The sequence below is a fragment of the Chrysochloris asiatica genome, unplaced genomic scaffold (genome assembly GCF_000296735.1).
Source record: "Chrysochloris asiatica unplaced genomic scaffold, ChrAsi1.0 scaffold00042, whole genome shotgun sequence".
Taxonomy (NCBI): Eukaryota; Metazoa; Chordata; class Mammalia; order Afrosoricida; family Chrysochloridae; genus Chrysochloris; species Chrysochloris asiatica.
In genome coordinates, this window is record NW_006408560.1 from 9,883,426 (window position 1) to 9,903,758 (window position 20,333).

The 20,333-nt window shown below is 39.4% G+C and overlaps 1 pseudogene; it reads left to right on the forward strand.

Moving 5' to 3' along the window:
• The first annotated feature begins 863 nt into the window (after positions 1 to 863).
• Positions 864 to 11,528, forward strand: LOC102838946 (annotated as a pseudogene).
• Positions 11,529 to 20,333: the final 8,805 nt, after the last annotated feature.

Here is a 20,333-nt window from a genome sequence, read left to right on the forward strand (position 1 = left end):
GGCTTTGCATTAATATATATATATATATATATATATAACTATCAAAGTTCCTTATACATACAATTTAGCACCTGGTTTTACATTGACCTAATTGTGGGTTAATTCGTCAGACTGCAAAGTCATTTGAACTGCAAGGTTGGCAGTTCAAACTTACCAGCTGCTCTTTGGAAACCCTATACAGGGTCGCTATGGGTCGGAATCAACTCAATGGCACTTAACAATTATTTCAAATGTGAAATGGTTTCCAATTAGAATCAACCCAATTAGATGTTAAGTTTGGGGAGAGAAAAACTATAATTCAATGTAAATTCTTACCAACAAAATGATTTTTGTCATTCATCTAATCAACAAATCAACCAGTGCAAAGACTCTGAGGTGAGATTGGGCTTGACAAGTTCTTGGAGTAGGCAGACTAGGGTGGCTAGAGCAGAGTGAGCCAGAGGGATACAAATTAACATATATGATCCCAAAACCTGCGTCCTCAGATTGTGGCTTATACTTTAAGAAAGATAGGAGGTCACTGTCAAATTTAGAATAGTGAGGTGACCTGATTTTTTTCATTTAAAGTTTCACTGTTTAGTATAGACTTATTGAGGAGCAAGGGAAGAATCAGGGAGACCAGTTATGAAGCTATTTAAATGTAGGCAAAAGTTGATTTGTCAAATATTTAGTTAGGTAGGGTCAAATGCATCCTTATTTATATTAAAGTTTAAGGGAAAAAACACAGGAAAAATCTTTTGTCAGATCATGTTCATAGGCTTAGAAATTTGGTACTTTAACTGTAGTCTCTAAATTCCTAACATGGTAAGTATAAGTGCTAAAAAAGGTGTTTATTCAATAGAGGATTTGAATTTTTTGTTAAGATGACTGAAATTTTGCAACTTTCTTGGAGTCTAGATCAGCTCGTTTTTCTTTTTGAGCCTGGTATGTAGAAACACACCCTTTCCAGCTGGAAGGTTAATTGTGAGATGGCCAAGTGGTGTGGCATACGTACCAGAGTTCTTAGGTTGCTGTGCGGTTACTAATTATGCTGTGTTGTGTTATGAAATTATCTGTGAAGCATCCAAAAGGCTTGGCATAGTACACAGCAAGGAGCTGGCCCCCAGCCACACTTCTGTGAACGCGCCAGTGCTTGTCCGGGCTCTAGGCACAAGCCAAACTCCTGGCCAGCTAGTTCTCCCACCTGTTGGCCCAGATAAAACTGGATTCTCCACTAATGATTTAATTCTAGTGTCTGGTTAATATTGTGTATCATGGAAATCCAGGGGTCTAGGGCAGCAGTGAGGACAATATCAGAAGTAAGTTTCATCAGCTAAGAGCTCAAGGTTTGAAGGAAACTAGATTTGGATTTGATTCCCCTTTTTACTTTCTGGCTATGACTGTGTCACTTTGGCTTAGTGATTGAATCTCTCTGACTCTGAGTTTCCTCAAATACAAAACTGATATTTATTCATTCATTTACTTACTTCTGCACACAAAATGTATTTATTAATCACAATGTGCTTGGCTGCGGATTGAAAGGTTGGAGTCCAAGGAAGAACCTTCCCAGCAATCTAGTGTCAAAAGATCAGTCAGTGAAAACAGAAATTGACTGGAAGTCCTCTAACTGCATAGCAACTGGTCCTGGTAGGCATTGTTCTAGGCACTGGGATTATAATGATGAATGAATATCATGGTCTTTGCCTTCAGAGCAATTACAATCTATTGTTGCTATTATTGTTGGGTGCCATCAAATCAGTTCTAACTGCTAGAGACACTATGTACAGCAGAACTAAACATTGCCTGACTCTTCACCATCCTCACAGTCATTGCCAGGTCTGAGTCCATTGTTGCATCCACTGTATCAGTTCATCTTGTTGAGAGTCTTTCTCTTTTTCACTGACTCTCTACTTGTCCGTGTATGGTGTCCTTCTCTAGGGACTAATCTCGCCTGAACATGCCAAATTATGTGAGATGAAGTTCCACCATTATTGCTTCTATGAAGCATTCTGGCTGTACTTGTACCAAGACAGATTTGTTCATTATTCTAGAAGTCTGGAGTATATTTGGTATTTTTCTCCAACACCATGTTTTAAAGGCATCGGTTCTTTGATTTTTCTTATTCATCGTCTCACACATGTTGCTGTTGTTGTTAAGTGCCACAGAGTCGGTTCCAATTCATAGCAACTCTGTATAGAGTTTCTGAGGAGTGACTGGTGGGTTTGAACCATTGACCTTGTGGTTAACAGTCTAGTGCTTATCCTTCAGTGCCATTCCAGGACTGTGTCCAGCATCTGAGGTGACAGAAAATACCATATCTTGGGGCAGGTTCACCTTAGCCTTCAAAGTGACATGTTTTCTTTTTAATACTTTAAAGACATCTTTTGCATAAGGGATAGTAATGATAAGTGGCTCACAATATTATTCTAAGGATAAATATGGGACCACAGTGGTTCTATAGGATGATCACTGGACTGTGAACCAAAAGCTTGGCTGTTAGAGCCCACCAGCAACATCATGGGAGAAAGATTTACAGACTTATAAACCCTATAACAGAGTTGCTATGAGTCAGAATGGACTCAAAATCACTTAATAACAGCAGCAAGGATAAATATGGAAAGGTGTGCTGGAAACTGTCCATCCCCTTCAATGCCCTCTGCACAATTATTTGATCCAGCTAAGTCAATGAATACTTTCTCTGGGAATTCATATTAGTACGATGTGATACCATTCTTTGTCTTTATTTGATGCCTTGAGTGGAGGCGATATTAACACCAAATATATGAGCAGTTATGTGGCTTGGAAAGTAGGAAAATACAGTCTTGATCAAGCGAGATTAATGAAACAGGTATTAAAGACATAAAGACTGGAGGTAAGAGATGACAAAGTCCCTTGCTGAGACCCAACTTTGAGTCCTTTACTGAGACCAACCCTGCTTTTGATATTTGAGACCATGGTATCCTCTTGTATGTATTAATTATGCTTAAATTAACACTCAACCAAAATTCTCAACACACTGAAGGCACTCAGCAATTTGTATTACATTAATTATTCCTATAATGATTATTCATAAGCTTACACTTCCCATGTTTCTTCTCTCAGACTTTGGTGCAGAATATGACTGTCTTTCCAATTATGATCTTCCCCAATGTTCCCTCAGGACATCTCATGGAACCATCAAACCCAAATCTAACATGAAACTGCACTTCCGACACCAACCAACTCACCTAGTTTCCTGTACTTTGTCACTGGCATCAAAATCACTCATCCAGTTGCTCAAAATGCTAAGAGTTACCTACTAGACTCCTCCTATTCCCTCATGCCCTAAGAGCAGTCATTGAACAAGTTATGTAGCTATTGTTTCCCAAGCACTTTGTGAACTCTTCCTCTATACTTTATCTCATCATCGCTCCTCAGACCACAGAACTGATCTCTTGTCAGGCTCTGTCTTCTGACCTGTTGTTTTCTAGTTCACCCTCACTGCAACTTTAGGGAATTAATTGTCTAGAAAGTAAACTTGATCAAATCATGTCTCTCACAGGCTGACTAATCATCCTAGTTAGCCTAAAACCAAAGGATTTTCATGCTAAAACTGGACCAATCCCAGACACACTGGGACAGTTGGTCACTTCTCTGCTTAAAACTTCAGAATGATTTTCTACTACTTGTAGAGATGAGCTTTTAGCACAGCAAAGGAAACCTTTCATCAGTTTACTTCAGCTTTCCTCTCCTACATTGTCATATATGACTTCCTATCTTGTATGCATGATACAGTCTGTCAAACCCCTTCATAATTCTGGAATCAGGCAGTGAAGTTTCCCACCTCTACGCTTTTGTATGGGCTATTTTTCTGTCTGATGTAACCTACAATAACCATTGTAGTAGATGTAAGCTTATGAAATAACCTCCTTCTAGAGGACTGAGTCCACCAGAGGTGCTTCAGACACAAAGGCCTGATGAACAACTTTCAAAAATCAGTCATTGGAAAGCTATATGGATCATGGCTCTAATCTGAACCAATGGAGTTGCCATGGATTAAAGTCAACTTGCTGGCAACTGAGGATCCCTGATGGCATTGTGGGTTAGGCATCAGGCTGCTAACTTCAAGATCATTAGTTTAAACCCACAAACCATTGCTTGGGAGAAAGATAAGACTGTCTGCCCTGGAAAGATTTGCAGTCTTAGAAACTCTATATTAGGTTGCTATGGTCAGAAATGACTCCATGGCAGTGAGGTTTTTGCTTGTTTCTTTGTTGTATGGCAACTGGTTGGTTTTTTAATATATCTGAAAACTGACTTATCTTTTTAAGCTTTGCTGAAATTCTCACCTGCTCGCTGAAGCTTTTCTTTTCACCTGCTAGTTCCCAAAGAAACTACTGTCATCTTTGTTACAGCTCACCTTGAACATAGTTATATGAGATATTGTTATAATCACACTAGACTATAAGGTTTTTGTTTACATTACATTTAGACTACTCTTATTTTTCTTGGCATTTCAGCATCTATGCATGCCAGATTCATAGAAGGAGGTCAGGCAATTATCACTAAACAGAACCAAGCTAAACTTGTATACCTTATGGTTGACATACTATTTTTAGAAAATTATTTAATTTGACTTCATAATAATCAGATCCCAAGTACACACAGCCCTCAAACCCAGCCCATTGGTCAGATCCAAGCTGTGGTCCCCCAAGGGGTCCAGGATCCCCCAGGGATGGAGAGGATCCTGATTAGAGTGAGATAGCTTTAGAAGAAGTATCAGGAGTGAGCCAGGAACTCTCAAGATAGAATGAGGCTGGGTTCCAGGAGCATGGGATCCCTTCTTTTCTTTGCATTCCACCTACTTGCATCCCTGAAGGTATTTACTCTGAGGGAGGAGATAGCTCTTCTATCCACTTTTGCCACCATTGTACCTCTCTAGCCTTGAGGGAGGATGAAGAGTTGGAAAAGGAATATTATGAGGAGCCTCTTAAGTTCTCCAGTAATTTCTCGCGTGTGCCCAGTAGAAAGAAACCTCTACCTTGGAGAGAGCAGCACCATTTTCCAACTAAGAAAGACCCAAGAGAAGGTGGACGCAGAGATCCCAGGTCCCCTAGGTATCATTGACTGGGCGGGAAAATAAGTCAGGCTGATAGGCATAGAGGCCCGGGATTGTAGGGAGCAGGAGAACTTAACTTGGACAGGCAGGCTTCTGGTGGCTGATTGAACTGCTGGTACTGGTGGGAGAATATGTGGAAACTTGTGTGCATTTAGCAGACAGCTGAAAGGCAGTGATCTGGACCTTTTTCGAATCTGGGTGGGAATCTGGGCTGGGTGGTTGGGGGACTGGGTCCAGGTTATGTTCCAATTTCTGAGTCAGGGGTTATGTTATGGGGTAGGGCTGCTCACCCATTTTCTTAGGGCTCTAGCCCTCATGTTGGGTTTTGTATGAGGTTGGGTTGGCAGTTTCTGTTAAGACTGGGTGACTTATTAGGTTGGAGGGACAAGGTCACCTGGCGGTTCTCTAGGTTGGATTCACCTGCTTTGCAGCGTTGCCTGACTCTGCTGAAACATATCAGACCATGTCAACAGCTGGTAATATTGGTTCCATAGGTTTGGCTGGAGTTTCCTTGGGTCAAGCAGAGGACTAATAGGCAGGAGGATGCACCTGTGACTAGTAGGCACCGCTGCCAGCCTGAAGAAGAAGTGGCTCGACTCTTTACCATGGCTCGAGTTTCTGAGGATGAACTAAACCCTTTCCATGTGCTTGGAGGTGAAGCCACAGCATCAGATGTTGAACTGAAGAAGGTCTATAGGCAGCTGCCAGTTATGGTGAGTGCCCTTCTCCTCTTTATTCATATTTTGTTAATAACTTGTATTTTCAATTTCAGTTTTGGGGAGAGTGGAATAAAGGGAAGACGGTACAAAAAGTCAACTTGAAGCTGCAGGGTAACATTCTTAGGAGCGATTTAGTAAAGATTTTTCTTTTTCCTTTTCTACTGAGTCTGATCTTCACTAAGTTTTTAGTCATGAGATCTTAATATTATTGTAAAGAATAAACCTGATATGTCAAACAATGTTGGGATCACCCTGGAATATGTAGGTAAAGTCCTGACTAGGTGAAGGAGCCTACCTTGGATAAATGAGGGTTTGTTGAAAACAAGAAAAAACAACTATCTCCCAGAGAAGTAAGCATGCATATAGAGTGGACAGGCTAGGGGAGTTCATATTAGTCATTGTTTAAAAAAAGAAAAGGAAGAAGAAAACAAGCTATTTCAGAACCAGCAACTCAAAGTCGGAAAGGGAAGGAACATAAATGAGAGAGCTATGTGTGTTTATGTATCATTACATGAAATCATGCTTACCTTTATTGATAAGGGGGAATGCACTTGTGACACACCATATACTTGAGGGTAATAGCTTAAAGCAAGCATGCAATCATTAAAAAAAAAAAAAAAAAAAAAGTCATTACTGATGACAAGACATGGATTCATCACTAAGAACCTGAGCGTCAACGGCAGAATATGGAATGGAAGCGTCCTCAATTGCTGACCAAAGAAAGATCAAAAGTCAACCATCCACAGGAAAATTGATATTTGCAGTTTTCTGGGATGCTCAAGGACCAGTATTAGAACACTGTCAGGGAAAAGGTTTAACAGTCAACAGTGCTTTGTTACAGTGAGATGCTCACTGAGGAGCTGAAGCCTAAACTTCAGATTAAATGCAGAGGACTTCTATCCAAGGGTGTTGTGATCTTGCATGATAATGCATGTCAGCACACATCTGCTCACACTGTTGACATTGCAAAAACTTCCTTTTGAGGTGTTAAAGCACCCTCCCTAGACTCCTGATATTGCTTCATCAGGTTTTCACCTGTTTGGTCCACTGAAAGCAGCCCTTTGAGGACGAAGATTCACCTCTGTTGAAGAAGTGAAGACAGTGCAGCATTCGTGGCTCACAGCTCAGTCGAAAACATTTTTTTAGTAAAGTAATATGAAAGTTTGTTGACAGATGGACAAAGTGTATTGAAAAGCAATGAGATTATGTTAAAAAAAATGATGTGTTTGTCTTTTCTAATATTTTATTAAAATAAATTGTACAGCTAGAGTGTGGGCAAGTTTTGACTCACCCTTGTACATTCACAAGACTATAAAATATTATTTTGTTTTGTTTAAGAAGAATGAACTATCTAGCCTTCTTTTTAAAACTGTTTTTAATAATGGAGGATAAGAGCAGTCTGAGGATGTGCACCAAGACCTATCTTATCCCTGTATGGTATTAGTGCCTGGGTGAAAAGTCTTCCTTCCCAGTGACTGATAGGTGAAGTGGGAAACGGAAGAGGACTAAAACTTACTGAGCATTTCCTATGAAACTTTTCAAACTTGTCTCATATAAAAATCCAACAACACTATGGTCATAAGCAGATTTCCATCTCTACTCCCAAATGAGGAAACTCTCTTCCCAAATTAGGAAAGCTCAGAGAAGTTAAATAATTTGTTGAAGGTGACACATTTAGGAAACAGGTATGTCTGATTCCCAAGACCCCCAAGACCCCAAAGACACTGCTGTTTCCATTATGCCAGGCTAACCTTCCTCTTATGAAAACCTCTTTCATTCCATTACACAGAAGGGTTCATTATAAAATGTGCAAATGTATGGACAGAGCTAAAAGAAAGCAATGCCAGATAATTTGACATGGAGAGAGTTATATGAAGATATTGTTGTTAAGTGCCGTTGGGTCAGTACCGACTCATAGCAACCCTGTATAAGGTTTTCAAGGAGTGGCTGGTGAGTTTGAACCACTGACCTTGTAGTTCAAACGGACCTTAAGGTCTAGCACTTTATCCCATAGCACCACACCAATATAGATAAGCTCAAAATAAAACGGCCCAGGAAAAATTCTGCATGGTAGGAAAGGAAGAAAGACCAGACAGGAATGACTGATTCATTCATTCAAACAATATTTTTTGAGCACCTACTATATGTCTGGCACTGTTTTAGATGGTTAAAGTACAAGACATAAAACTTTCCTTCTTCAGTGGAGATTATATTCTAGGCAGGAGTACCTGAATGGTGCAAATGGTTAATGTACATAGCTATTAACCAAAAGGTTTGGGGTCTGAGTCCACCAGAGGTACCTCAGAAGAAAAACTGCATCTTTCTCTCACAGGGGGGCTGATGTTTCTGAAATCCTGACCGTGCAATTAGCTGTCCAATGTTTATTCTACAGAACCACCAGGGCCTTTTAATGTCCCTTAAATGTACCAAAGAAATCCTAACACAAGGCCTTTGACTTTGCTATTTCTTTTGCCTAAAATCTCTTGCCCTGGGAGCATGGTTGAGTCTTCACTTCCTTCTGATCTTCATCCAACTGTCACCTTCTCTAACCATCCTAGATAAAACAGACACCCCACACCCACCCAACATCATGCTTTTTCTTATCTACAGTAATTATCAACTGGCATATATATTCACTTATTTGTTAATTCTCTATTTCTACCCATTTCATCACTAAAAATAAAACAGTTGCCATACAGTAGATTCTGGCTCACAGCAACCCTATGTGTTTCAGAGAACTGTGTTCCATAAGGTTTTTCAATGGCTGTCATTTTTTAGAAGTAAATTTCATATTTCAGAGGGACTAGTTGAAATGACAATGTAAAAAACTAGCAAGAAGTAGAATCAGATTTGGTACAGAGCCAATAAAGTTATAAATATTTGCTCATCATATGACAGTAACGTATTCAGGAGTCCTGGTGTGGCACTGTAGGATAAGCGCAGGACCGCAAATCGGTTTGAACCACAAGGTTGGTGATTCAAACTCAACAGTCACTTCTTGGAAATCCTATCCTGGGTTGCTATGGGTCAGAACCAACTCACTGACACTTAACAACAACAACAATAACAACAACAACAATGTATTCATAAATTTAAATGTACTGTTCCTTTAATTCTCCTACTATTATCCTTCCACATCCTGTCTGTCAGTTTGTTATACTATGATGACTTGTGTGTTGCTATGATGCTGGAAGCTTTGCCACCAACGTTTCAATTATCAGCAGGGTGACTCATGATAAATTAGTTTCAGTGGAACTTCTAGACTAAGACAAACTAGCAAAAAAGATCTAGTCTTCTACTTCCAAAATTCAGTTAATTAAAACTTTATGGATCACCCCCAATCAATGCTCATGAAAGCAGCAGTCAAGAAATCAAATGATGTATTACATTGTGCAAAAAGACCTGTTGCAAAAGACCTCATTTAGACTGGAGCAACTCAAGACTATGGCCACCTTTCAGGTCAGGAACTGAAATCACTCCGGTGGCACAATTTTCATCTAAGTGGTAGATATGTACATAAGTGAGACAACAACGCTAAGGTATGTTCATTATAGAATGGCAAACCAAAATCAAAATGGCAGTATTTACTAAGAACAACATTGACTAAGAAGGGTTGGGAAGGAGAATGGAATGGAAATAAGAATCACTAGGAAGAAGGGGTTGAACTGTTGTTTCACAGAGGGGATTGCAATCATTGAGATGAAAAGAAGTGTGATTAATGTAAAACTGTTGGTCTGCTCTGTAAACCTTCACTCTGTTCACACACAAAAAAAAATTATAAAAAAAAAAACTCTTCAAAGTACCTTTGAGGACTAAGGTGAGCCTGATCCAAACCATGGTAATTTTAATGGTCTCATAAGCATGTGAAAGTTGGACAATGAATAAGGAAGACCTTAGGAGGATCTATCTATTTGAATTACGATGTTGGAGAATAATATTAAAAGTACCAAGGACTGCCAGAAGAACAGAAAATTCTGTGTTGGAGGAAGTAAAGTGAAAATGCTCCTTAGAAAGAGGATGATGAAACCTTGGATATGTTGTCAAGAGGTACCAATCCCTGTAGAAGGACATCATACTTGGTAAAGCAGAGGGTCAATGAAAAAGAGAAAGACCCTCAGTGAGATGGAGTGACACAGTGGGAGCAACAGGAGGCACAAATATATCAATTCTGGGCAGTGTTTTGTTCTATCATAGAATTTGTTTTAGTCAAATCTGATTTGAGGGTCCACCACTGGACCAATAAACAATATTCTTATCAATGGAGAAAAGATTGAAGTTGTCAAGGACTTCATTCTTCTTGGATCAACTATCAACACTCGTAGAAACAGCAGTCAAGAAATCAAAAGATGTATTGTATTAGGAAAATCTGCTGCACAAGACCTTTTTAAAGTGTGGAAGAGCTAAGCTGTCAGCTTGAGGACTAAGGTGTGCCTGACCCAGGCAATGGTATTTTTGATAACCTCTTATGCATGCGAAAGCTGGACAGTGAATAAGGAAGACCGTAGAAGAATAGATGCTTTTGAGTTATGGTGTTGGAGGAGAATATTGAAAATGCCATGGGCTGCCAAAAGAATCAATAGATCTGTTTTAGAAGAAGTGCAGCCAGAGTGCTTCTTGGAGGTCAAGATGGCCAAACTTCGTCTCTCATACTTTGGACATATTGTCAGGAGGGACCAGTCGCTGGAGAAGGAATCATATTTGGTAAGGTGGAAGGTCAGAGAAAAAGAGAAGACCCTCAACGAGATGGATTGACCAGGTGATAGCATCGATGGACTCAAGCGTGGCAACAGTGGTGAGGTTGGCCTGGGGCCGGGCAGTGTTTCGTTCTGTTGTGCATAGGGTCGCTATGAGTCGGTACCAACTCGATGGCACCTAACAACAACAACAATACTGTGTGTTCACATCGTCATGTGGGCTTATGTTATGGTTGATATGCTCTAAGCACAATACATAATTAAGTTATTTGTAAAATACATTTATTGTGTTTTTATCATTATGAAAAAAACACTTTATGGATCACAAAAATATCTGTGATCATGAAGATTGTGTGGATCTGGGCAATGTGTTGTTCTGTTGTATACATATAAAGTTGTCACGAGACAAAGTCAATTCCAGAGTAAATAACAACAAGAACAACAACTATTATTATGATTTTATAGGTACGTTATAAGGAAGCTAAACAGATTGCACCAAATCGAACCAAGATTTAATCCCAAGTAGTCTGGCACTAGAAACTTCACTCTTGATCTCAATAGTAAGTAACCTCTCCATTCGAAATAAGAGAGAGATAGAGTTTGCCTCCAGAGAGCATCGAGAAGCACAGTTTCCATACAATTCAAGTAGGTTAAGAATTCATTGTGTGCCCAGGACTAAATAAAATATAATCTGTTAATCCAGACAAATTTGGACACTATAACTCTGCCACATTCTAGTAATTTTCCAAACTCTGTGCTTTTAGCTGGCTTTGGAGCCTGAACTACCTGAAGCCTGAAATTTCAAATGTTATTTCCTATTCTCTAAACAACTGGCGGAATACCATCATGATGAATCACTATTTAGGAAAGCGCAAAAAAAAAAAAAAGATCTTGGATCAACTCCATGACCCTGTGTCCTTCCGCTATACCCATTCCTGGTCTCCTAATGAGCACTGGCAAAAATGCAGGGGTGTCTGCGATGACAGCATCCAATTATGTGGGAACACTATGGGGAAGATGGCCCCAGGAAGATCCTAGCACCCAAGAATTTAGGAAGCATTTTTAGAGATCCAAGACATTGATAATTGACATGTCCCCAGCTATTTTTTTTCCAACTAATAGTGCCAAGGAAAATAGAGATGAATGAAGGTGTTAGTGATGGTGATTGTGTGCCACCAAGTCAGTTCCAACTCATAGGGACCCTGTATAGAATTTTTGAGGCTGTAAATCTTTACAAGAGCAGAAAGCCTTGTTTGTCTCCCATGGAGCAACTAGCAGATTCAAACTACTGGCCTTGCCATTAGCAGCCCAGGTCATAATCCATTATACTACCAGGGCTCCTTGAATGAAGGTGAGAATAATTAAACTATAGTTTTATCTTTCAAGACAAGTGGGCCAGATATGTCAACACTAAACCTGTTAGAAAATTTTGGTCAGAAAAACAGAGCTGCTATGTGTGTTCTAGGAATAAAGGACTTAATGTATTGTTGCTATTGAAATGTACAAAGTATGAATCTAGAAAAACTGGAAGTTGCCAAAATGAAACAGAAGCCATAAACATGAATATCCTAGGCATTTGTAAGCTGAAATGGTACTGCTATCGATACTTTTGAAGCAGACAATCATATCATTTATTATGCCAGGAACATCAAATTGACAAGAAATGGTGTCACATTCATCATCAAAAAGGACATTTCAAGATCTGTCTTGAATTGCAATGCTGTCTGTGATAGGGTAATATCCATACACCTACGAGGAAAGCCAGTTAATATCACTATTATTCAAGTATATGCACCAATCACTAAAGCCAGTGATGATGAAATTGAAGAATTCTGCTAAGTTTTCTGGAGTCCTTATGTGGCACTGTGGACTGTCAACCATAAAGTCAGTGATTCAAAGCCACGAGTTGTTCCTTGGAAACCCTGTACAGGGTCACTACAAGTAGGAACTGACTCGACAGTGCTTAATGACAGCAACCAACTTCTTCAGTCTAAAATTAATCAAACATGCAATCAAGAAGCCCTGATAATTATTAGTGATTGGTATGTGAATGTTGGGAACAAAGAGGAAGGATCTGTGGTTAGAAAATAATAGTCTTAGTGATAGAAACAATGCTGGAGATCACATGATAGAATTTTGCAAGACAAATTACCTGTTTATTGCAAATACCTTTTTTCAACAACATGAAAGGTGACTATACACATGGACCTTACCAGGAATCAAATTGACTACATCTGTGGGACGAGACAATAGAGAAGTTCAATATCCTATTCCAAAACAAGACCCAGGGCTGACTGTGGAACAGGCTATCAATTGCTCATATGCAAGTTCAGGCTGAAGCTGAAGAAAACGTAAACAAAGCAATGAGAGGCAAAATTATGACCTTGAATATATCCTACCTGAATTTAGAGACCATCTCAAAAACAGATTTGGTGTATAGGTAAAGAACAGAAGAGTTATCAGATGACAACAAGAACATCATGTAGATAGAAAGCAAAAGGTCATTAAAAAGACAGAAGAGGAGAGAGAGAGAGAGAGAGAGACAGAGAGAGAGAGAGAGAGAGAGAGAAGAAAGAAAATGGATGCCAGAAGAGACTGAAATTTCCTCATATGTATACAGAAGTGAACACGAATGGAAGAAATGAGGCAGTAAAAGAGTTGAACAGGAATTTTCAAAGGGCAGCTCGAGAAGACAAAGTCAAGTATTATAATGAAATGTGCAAAGTCCTAGAGTTAGAAAGTCAAAAGGGATGAACATGCTCAGCATTTTTCAAGCAGAAAGAACTGAAGAAACAATTCAAGTTTTGAGTTGGAGTACTGAAGGATTCTATGATGCAATATTGAATGATGCAAACAGCATTAGAAGAAGTTGGAAGGGATACACAGAGTTACTGTATCAAAAATAATTGATTGATGTGCATCCATTTTAAGAGATAGGATGTGCTCAAGAACTTACGGTACTGAAGTAAGAAGTTCAAGCTGCACTGAAGACATTGGTGAAAAATAAGACTCCAGGAATTGATGGAATACAAACTGAAATATTTCAACAAAGTGATGCAGCACTGGAGGTGCTCACTCATCTATGTCAAGAAATTTAGGAGACAGCTAACGGGTCTACCAATTTTAAAAATCCATATTTGTGCCCATTGCAAGGTAGGTGACCCAACAGAATGCAAAAGTCATTGAACAGTGTCATTAATATTACATGCCTCTATGGCTGCAGAAAGTCTGGAGTCTATGAGAATTTCAAATTCTTGTCTGCATTTCCCCCCTTTTATATACTTTTTATGAGAGACTTCTTCATTCCCATGGCTTCATCTATAACTTAATTGATTCATAAAACTACCTCTTTCCTGAACTTCAAATTAGTAAATGTAACTACTCATATTTCCAGTTAGATGTTGTAGAGGTAGGCTAAACTATAACAAAAAGACTCTAAAATGAATGGCTTAAAGAACAGTATGTTTATTTTTCTGTCATGTAATCAACATAAGGTGAATGCCGTAGCTCATCACACATTTCTAACCCATGCAGGAACTCAACAGACTGATGGAGGTGGTTCCATCCTCAGCTTAGGACTTTAATGATCATTCTTATCATCACTGTTACTGTCAGTAGGAAGTGGGAAAGAGCTAAAATCCAGAGACAGGGTGTTTTTCTTAAGCAGTCTTGGTCACATTGCACTTACAAGCTCTCAGCCATCTGCCCACCACCCCATTTCAAGGAAGGCTGTAACCATCTGCCCACCACCCCATTTCAAGGAAGGCTGTAAAATGTAGTCCTAAAAGTGTCTGGACAGCCACATTCTGCCCATGGTTAAGTGGAAAAATGAGAAAATAGATTTTGATAGGCAGCTAACTGCCTCTTTCACACATATCAACATGTACGAAAGGAACTTTATAATGCCCCACTGCTTCAATTTTCTTTTTTACCTATAGTCCTTTTCTCCATGTCTCATAGCCCTTGTAGAGGTACACACCAGAAACCCAAGAGTCATTCTAGACTTTACTCTTTCTTACTTCCGAAAGTCAATGTGATTCCAGTTTCTAAATATTTCCTTTAACCATTCTATCTCCATTTCCATCAACACTGCTTTTCTTACCTGAATTTATGAAACTGCTTCCAAAGCTATTGCTATGTACCTCCAGTCTTGTCAACTTCTAAAAAATCTACTGCTCAACCTACAGGACAAACTTTCTAAAAAACATATTGAATCATAGGACTTTCAAATCTTTCAGTAGTTACTCAGTATGTTTGGATAAAATTCAAACTTATTAGCATGTATTAGGAAGCCCTTCATGAGTAGGTGCTAATAAATATTCAATGAACAAATGATCTGGTTCTTTCTTACTTCCCTCGTCTTGTCAGCTACCACTCTCCTGAACCTTCTTATGAACAAAGATATTTTAAGTTCCTTAAGATCTTTGTGGACTCCCTTTGTGGTACAATGGTTAATGAGCTTGCCCGCCAATTGAAAGGTTGTTGGTTGGAGTCCACCAACAGGCACTTTGATAGGAAAGTCTGGCAATCTTCTGAACAATCAGCCATTAAAAACCATGTGGAGTACAGTTCTACTTGACATAAATGGGTTCTCCATGAATTGGAGTCAACTTGAGGGTAACTGGTTTGGGTATGGTAAGTTTTTTGTCTCATGTTGTTTCATGTTCCTATGTTTTCACTTCCACTGGAGTCCTCATGTGGTGCTGTGGGTTAATGCACTGGACTGCAAGACAAGTTTGAACCACAGGTCTGTGGTTCAAACTCACCAGCTGCTCTCCGAAAACCCTATACAAGGTCGCTATGGGTTGGAACCTCCTCAACAGCTCTTATCAACAACATATTTCATTGAATCTGTTCCATTTGCCTTCAATGTGCTTGCTTTATTCTACTTCTCCCTCAAGACTCATTAGTTCAAATAGTACTGCATTTGGAATGTGTGCATATAGTCTAGCATTTATTTTTTCACCAATGCCTTCAGTGCACATTGGACTACTCTGCTGGTTTTGTGTCTTTATGTACATCGTTGTTGTTAAGTACCATCGAGTCGATTCCGACCCATAGAGACCCTATATAGGGTTTCCAAAGAGCAGCTGGTGAGCTTGAACCATCGACCTTGCAGTTCAAATAACTTTTCAGTCTGATGCATTAGCCCACAGTGCCACACCAGGACTAGTATGTACATCATTAGGTATATATTTATCATATGCCAGGCATAACCCTGCTGCTATTATAGAACTTGCAGTCTGGCAGAAAAAAATTATGTGAACCAAAGCACAGTAAGTATACAATACAACTTGGGAGTGATATGAAGAAAATCTTAAGGAGTTAGGAGAGCGTATAGTAGGGAAACTGAGTTGAGATTGGGGCTCAGGAACCCGGAAAAGTACTCATACACTGACAGATAAGCAGAAATCTGGAATTTGACTTGTATACTTCACTTTCTCGTCTTCTGTTTACTTCTCCACTCACTGCTTTAACCTCTGCCCAGTGGCTTTACACTTGTGTCGGCCCTTTACCTTAAATGACCTGCCCTCCCTTCCCTCTGTTGTTGAAATCTTCTCATTATCCTTTCAGATTTAGTGCCAGCCTCATCCTTTCTGTGAAAACTTCCCTGATTCCCCCCGACAAAGTTAGAAATGTCCTTCCTTGTATTTCCATAATGTTGTCAATCTGCCTCTGGTAAAACACCAATCACCTGGGCGGAGAGTCCTTGAAATGAGGACCCTGAACCAGCTACACTCATGTTCCTTTTGGATTTTCTATTTAAGCTAAATATCTTCCCTTCCTTCAAACATTCCCCCTAGGAAGGCTTTCTTTCTTAAATGCATTTTAGTTACTATTAACTTTCTGAATATGTATTAATCTTAGTGGAACACAACCTTAAAGCTGTGTTATACCAAAAAATCTAGAGGCAGGTCATTACCACTCTCATCCTATTCTAAGAGTGATTGAAGATTGTGACAATTGCAGAATAATATTAAATAATGTTGAATTGACTGTAGAGAGAGTGACTACCGCTAAATCAATCCAATCTTATTCTATGCTGGTGCAGCTGGTTTATGACACAAGCAAATAACTTCATTTATCCCTTTTAAACTTCTCCTTGTTATATGTATCTCACCAATTAGTGTATTAAGATCTTTTTTGAAAACAAATTCAGATAAAGAGTCCTGGTGTGATGCTGAAGGGTAATGCACTGGACCACAAGATTAGCATTCAAACTCACCAGTTGCTCCTTGGAAACCCTACACAGGTCGCTATGAGTCAGAACCAACTGGACAGCACTTAACCAACCAACAGCAACAACAATTGTCATTAATTTGTTTTATAAACCAGCATCCAAGTCATTAATACATTAACTAAGATAGGGTGTGGATAGAACCCTACCATGACATTATAAGCTTTCTTAAGAAAGACACTGATTCATTAATCACCACCTTTTGTCTAGTCAATTATACAATTAACCATGAACCAAAGATTTTTCTAACTTATCCTCAAGGATATTTTAAATCTTGCCAAATGCCCTTTGGCAGATAGTTGAAGTTCAATGACACTACCTCTTCCACATAATAGAATAATTATAATGTAACTTGAAATTAGTCTTGAGAACACTTTTATTGTGTTATTATTTTTATTGAGCTAAGATGGAATGATCAATGAATATGACTTTTATGGAAAACATGACTAAAGAAGTAGCACCAGGAATAGAAATGTGATTCTTGGGGAACAGGACTTTTAGAAGAAAAAATTGAAAATAGATAAATATGAACAGCTATAAATGTGACTATTAGAAGAGGCTTACAAGTGGGAATACAGAAATACTAGGGAAAATTAAGGGGTTCAAAGGAAGGAGCTCAAATAGGATTTTGTTACATATTTTCCTTAGCATTCAATCATGAACTAGATATATTATAGCTTGAAGAGGTGACTTGTCTCACAACTGATAGACTCAAGATTTTAAACCATATCTCTCTTAATTGCAGAAGCCCAAGAATTTCAACTATACCAGACTGCTTAGTTTAAGGAGAATTCTTTTTGGGGGATGCCTAGGGAGTGAAGGAGAGCAGTGGTGCTTCAGTGGTAGAATTCTTGCCTTCCATGTGGTAGACTAGATTCAGTTCTTAGCCATTGCACCTCAAGAATAGCTACCATTGTTCATCTATGGAAGTGTGGTGCAAGCCAGTTTGAACCGCAAGTTCGGCAGTTCAAACTCACCATTCACTCCTCGGAAACCCTATACAGACTTGCTATGGGTTGGAACCAACTCGACTGCACTTAGCAACAACATGATGCTGCACGGGTTTTAGTGGAACTTTCATATTAAGACAGACTAGGAAGAAAGATTTGATAATCTGCTTCCAAAATGCAGTCAATGAAAACACTATGGATCACAAAGGCTAACTACTGTGGTACATGGAGTCACCATGAGTTAGGACTGACTCAACAGCTGCTAACAATAACAAAGGGGGTTCAGGGCTTCAGTGGTTTTAGAAAGAATAGTCCAAAATAGGCTCAGTGGAGTACATCTTAGATATTCAGAAAGGGATATTTTCCTTCAGTGAAAAAGGAAGATAACACTGATAATAGTGTTTACTTAGCCTTAAAATATGAGTAGAGTTGGGAACAGCAAGGAAGAACTGAGATGCAGTATAGGTCCAGAACTAAAAGAATGATGAGCCAGGGGAACAACCTTATCATTAATTAGTGTCTGCACCTAAACCAGTGGTTCCCCACAACAAGACAAGGTTGGTGAGAAGGCAAATAATACTGGAACCAGATCTGGGAAGCAAATCCCAGAAGACAGATCATAGGGGGTTAGACCACTGTAGAGGTGATTACTGAGTTGTTAAGTGTCATCGAGTCAGTTCCAACTCATACTGACTTTGTATAGGGTTTCCAAGGAGTGGCTGGTGAGTTTGAACCACTGACTTTGCGGTTCAAACTGACCTTGCGGTCCAGTACTTTATCCCACAGTCCCACACCAGGACTCCGAATGCTATGAAGATACTCTTATTACCATCCTCTATTTATATATGAAGCTCTGGTAGCATAGTGGTTACGAATCGGGCTGTGAACCGCAAAGTCAACAGTTCAAAACTACCAGCTGTTCCGTGAGAAAAGGATGAGGCGTTCTGCTCCCGTAAAGATTTACAGCCTCGGAAACCCTGTACAGGGTCGCTATGGGTCAGAATCGACTCTACAGCACTTAACAACAACAACATTTATATATGAAAGTCCTGGTGGGGCATTGTGGGTTAATGCGCTGGACTGCAAAGTCGTTTTGAACTTCAAGTTCTGGGGTTCAAGCTCACCAGCTGCTCTTTGGAAACCCTATGCAGGGTTGTTATGGATTGGAACCCACTCGATGGCACTTAACAACAACACAACAACAATTTATAGATGAAGAACCTGAGGGCCAAAGACATTAAATAACTTGTCCAGGGTTATATAACCAATGTGTGGCAGGAGCAGGGTTTGAATCTGGGCAGTCTGACTCTAGAGCCCATTCTGGCCACTGATACTGTGCCACCTCTTCAATGTCACCTTCACCTGCCTTTTCAGATGCATCACAGACTGTTACGTGCTTTATTCTCTGGGTTTCCATAGAGGTAATTATACCATCTATATCTCACACTATGCCAATGTTGTTCGGCGCTATTGAGTTGGTTTCATAGGGAACTTATGCACAACAAAATAAAACAGTGCCTGGGCCCTGCTTCATCCTCACAATCATTGCTATGTTTGAGCCCAATGCTGCTGCCATGGTGCCAGTTTGTATCATTGGGGGTCTTCTTCTTTCTCACTGGCCTTCCACTTTACTAACCATAACGTCCTTCTTCAGAGACTAATCCCTCATGATAACATGTCCAAAGTATGAGAGACTAAGTCTCATCATTCTGGCTTCTAAGGAGCATTCTGGTTATACTTCTGCTAACAGATTTGTTTGTTCTTCTGACATCCATGTTACTTTCAATTTTCTTCTCCAACACCATAATTCAAATGCATCTATTCTTCTACCGTCTGCCTTATTCATTGTCCAACTTTCACATGCATATGAGGCAATTGAAAATGGCTTGGATCAGATGCACATTAGTCCTCAAACTGACATCTTTGCTCTTGCATACTTTAAGTAGGTCTTGTACAGCAGATTTGTGTAATGCAATACATCATTCTATTTCAGTAAAAAATGTTTGCATAGTCAATAAAGCACAAGTAAACGTCTTTCTGGTATTCTCTGCTTTTAGCCAAGGTCCACTGACATCAGCAATGATAGCCCTACTTCCAAGTCCTCTTCTAAATTTGGCTTGAACTCCTGGCTGTTCTCTGCTGCAACTGTTTTTGAATTATCTTGCATGTTCTATTAATGATATTGTTCATTGATTTCCACATTCTGTTGGGTCACCTGTCTTTGGAATGTGTACAAATATGGATCTCATCCAATTTGTTAGCCAGGTAGTTGCCTTCCAAATTTCTTGGCATAGGTGAGTAAGCGCCTCCAGTACTGCATCAATTTGTTGAAAGATTTCTATTTGTATTCCATCAGTCCCTGGAGCCTTGCTTTCACTAGTGTCTTCAGTGAAACTTGGACTTCTTTCAACACATTGGTTCTTGATCATATGCTACCTCTCAAAATCATTGAACATAAACCAATTCTTTTTCATACAGTGACTGTGTATTCTTTCCAACTTCTTTTGATGCTTTCTGCATCATTCAATATATTGCCTACAGAATCCTTCAATATTTCAAGTAAAGGCTTCAATTTTTTCTACAGTTATTTCCACTTGACAAATACTGAGCTTATTTTTACCTTTTAATTTTCTAGTTCCAGGCCTTTGCATGTTT